The sequence below is a fragment of the Herpailurus yagouaroundi genome, unplaced genomic scaffold, assembly GCF_014898765.1.
Source record: "Herpailurus yagouaroundi ecotype Mexico unplaced genomic scaffold, PumYag 379, whole genome shotgun sequence".
Classification (NCBI taxonomy): Eukaryota; Metazoa; Chordata; class Mammalia; order Carnivora; family Felidae; genus Herpailurus; species Herpailurus yagouaroundi.
The window spans coordinates 249,299-253,268 of NW_024412596.1; positions in this window are offsets into that span (position 1 = coordinate 249,299).

Sequence of the window (3,970 nt, forward strand, 5' to 3'; positions counted from 1 at the left end):
TCCATGTTCCTCCCTTTGGAACTGAGGAGGCTTCTGTATAGTGAAAGGGATACTATGTGACTTTAAATGCACCGGGTGGCTCAGTCGGTTAAGCTTCTGACTTCAGCTCAGGTCATGATCTCTCGGTCCGTGAGTTCCAGCCCCATGTCAGGCTCTGTGCTGACAGCTCAGAGCCTGAGCCTACTTCACATTCTGTGTCTCCCTCTCTTTGCCCCTCCCCCACTCATGCTCTGTCTGTCTCTGAAAAATGAATAAACCTTTAAAAAGTTTTAAATAAAAGCTAAATCATAAAAAATGATGCAGCTTCCACTTGGCTCCCTGGAGCACTTGTACTAGAATCCTGAGCTCCCATGTAAGCAGTCTGACTGCCCTATATTAATCAACTATCACTGTGTAACAAATTATTACCACAACATAGCAGCTCAAAGTAACAAACATTTATTATGTCACACAGTTTCTTTGGGGCAGGAACCTGGAAGCAGCTAAGCTGCATGGTTCTGGCTCATGGTCTCTCATGAAGTTGCAATCAATATGTTGGTTGAAAGTACAGCCATCTGAAGGCTTGACTGGTGCTGGAGAATCCAATTCCAGGGTGGCTGTCTCACATGTTTGGCAAGTTAATGCTGGTTGTTGGCAAAAGGCTTTAGTTCTTTACTAGGTGGACTGTTTCCTTGGGCTGCTTAAGTGTCCTCATAACATGCCAACTGGCTTCACCCAGAGCCAGTGATCTAAGAGGAAGCAAGGTGGAAGCTGCCATATCTTTATGACTTAGCTGTGAAAGTGACACACTATAATTTCTGTATTATCCTACAGGCTCAGGTCAACCCTGCCTAGCATGGGAAGAGACTACACAATGGTGTGAATACTAGAAAATGGAAATCATTCAGAGCAATTTTGAAAGCTGACTATTGTAGCCTGGGGGCTGCTATGCTGGGAGGAAGCCCAAACTAGTCCTTATAGAGAGACTACATGGATCTTGAGACTAGAGAGAGAGAGAGAGAGAGAGAGAGAGAGAGAGAGAGAGAGTCTGGGTGACTCAGTCAGTTAAGCATCTGACTTCAGCTCAGATCATGATCTCATGGTTTGTGGGTTTGAGCCCCGCATTGAGCTCTGTGTGGACAGCTCAGAGCCTGGAGCCTGCCCTCCCCCACTCCCATTCTGTCTTTCTTTCTCTCTCTCAAAAATAAATAAACATCAAAAAAATTTTTAAAAAGAGAGAAAGAACTATTAGGTTGTCCCTCAGCTACTTCAATCTCTCATTGTTCCAGCATTAACCATCATCTGACTGCAAATATGGGAGCCAGACTCCTCAGCCAAAATTCTCTTTCCAAATTCCTAACCTATAAAATATGTAAGAGCAAATAAAATGACTGTTATCATTTTAAGCCATTCTTTTTTGTGTGGTGATTTGTTGAACAGCAGTGTGTCCTCAATGATTCCCACCTTCTGGTACCAGAAGGTGTCATACCTTCATACCACTCAGCAGTCTCTTCCCACACTGAACAGGGCCAACCTGACCCCACAGGATAATAGAAAGAGAGGCCTAAGTCCTAGCCCTCTGTATTGGTTTCCTATCACTGCTGTAACAAATTACCACAAATTTCGTGGCTTAAAACAACATGAATTTCTTGTCTTATAGTCCTGCAGTTCGGAAGTCCAACATGGGTCTCACTGGGCTAAAATTAAGATGTCAGCAGTTCCTTTATGGACACTCTAGGCAGCATCCATTTCTTTGCCTCTTCCTGCTTTGCCACTCATACTCCTTACTTCATGACCTCCTTCCTCCATCTTCAAAGCCAGCAACATTGCATCTCTCTGTGCCTTTCTGCCATAGTCCCACCTCCCTCTGACCCCCTTCTTCACTTTTTTATGTTAAATGTTTATTTTCAAGGCAGGGGAGGGGAAGAGAGAGAAGGGGACACAGAATTTGAAGCAGGCTCCAGGCTTTTCACTGTCAGCACAGAGCCCAACATGGGGCTCGAACCCATGAACTGTGAGATCATGACCTGAGCCTAAGTCCGATGCTCAACAGACTGAGCCAGCCAGGTGCCCCTGCCCTTTTTCACTTTTGAAAAAAAAGTTTATTTTTTTTGTAATCTCTACACTCAAGGTGGGGCTCAAACTCACAACCCTGAGATCAAGAGTCTCATGCTTTTCTGACTGAGCCAGTCATATGCCCCCCACCCCAGCCCATGTTCACTTTAAGGACCCCTGTGATTATATTGGACCCATAGGATAATATTTTAAAACCAGATTAGGGACTCCTGGAAGGCTCAGTCAGTTCAGCATCTGACTCTTGATTTCAGCTCAGGTTATGATCTCACGGTTCGTGAGATCGAACCCCACATTGGGCTCTAAGCTGAAAGCATGGAGGCTGCTTGGGGTTCTCTCTGTCTCCTTCTCTTTGCCCCTCCTCTGCTCACTTTCTGTCTCTATCTCTCAAAATAAATAAACTTTTTAAAAAGTTTATTAAAACCAGCAGATTAATAACCTTAATTCCATCTGCAACCTTATTCCTGTTTGCCATGGAATCTGACATATCCACCGGTCCCAGGGATTTGAACATGGGCATCTTTGGGAGCTGTTATTCTACCACCATGCTGCCTGGAAGAAGAAGAGTGCCTCTGAGAAGGAACTGCCACAGAGAGAGGAGAGCCATCAGGAAAGTGAAATATCACAGAATCCAGAGAAAGTTCCTGGGAAGGAGTGCTCAACAGTGACTAATACTGTTGAGAGGTCAAGAATGATAAGAACTCAAAAATATCTATTGGAGGGGCACCTGGCTCAGCAGGAAGAGCATGTGACTCTTGATCTCGCAGTGCGAGTTCGAGCCCCCAACTTTGGGTGCAGAGATTACTAGAAAATATATCCATATATAGATATATACAGATATATCCATTGGATTTAACATCCTGGTGACATCAGCCATCAGTTGTCAAGGGAGTGTTTGGGAGCGGGAGCTAGTTTATGTTGTGCTGGGCTGCAAGGAAGAAGTGAGGAAGTACAGACTGGAAGTGTAAAATCTTCCCCAAAACTTGATTGTGAAGGGAGATTTGTCACTGTTTCTAAAATGGGGAAAGAGAACCGAGTTTCAATGCAGATGAAAAGGAAGAAGAGGGGCGCCTGGGTGGCGCAGTCGGTTGAGCGTCCGACTTCAGCCAGGTCAAGATCTCGCGGTCCGTGAGTTCGAGCCCCGCGTCAGGCTCTGGGCTGATGGCTCAGAGCCTGGAGCCTGTTTCCGATTCTGTGTCTCCCTCTCTCTCTGCCCCTCCCCCGTTCATGCTCTGTCTCTCTCTGTCCCAAAAATAAATAAACGTTGAAAAAAAAATTTTTTTAAAAGAAAAGGAAGAAGAGGTATAGGAGAAATGGGTCATCAATAGATGCCATTATTGCGATGGAAACAGCACAGCTAGCCTACTGAACAAAGGCTTGTAAAAGAGGGACTGTTGGGTTGATCCAGACTCAGGTTTTGCCACAATAAAACAGAGGTTAGGATAATGTCAAGGGTGTGGCGGTGGTGATGGCGCTGGGAATCTGAGGAAGAGAGAGACTGGTCGGCAGGAGCGGCTATGAGGCAGGAGGGAATGGTTGAGCAAGCACTGAGGATTGGAGATTATAGTGCTAATAGTATCTGAAATAATAATTTCAGGGAAAATGCTGGTTCTTGATCGGACCGCAGTATTCGCTGGATTCCCTGATCCGCTGGTCTCTAGGTCCTGGATGTTCCAGTGCTTCGAACAGAGTCTGGCATAGCCTAAGCGCTATACTGTTAGCCACATTAATATAATTTTTTTTTTTTTAACTCGGAGACTCCATTTCCCTTGAGGCGCTGCGGCCGCTCGGACTACTACTCCCATCATGCCTGACAGGCCTTGTGCTCTGTAATTACCCCTAATCCCTAATCTAGTTTTTCAGTCCCAGCATTCCTCCCTGTTTTCCTACCTTGCCAGCCCGCCCATCAAGTACTAGG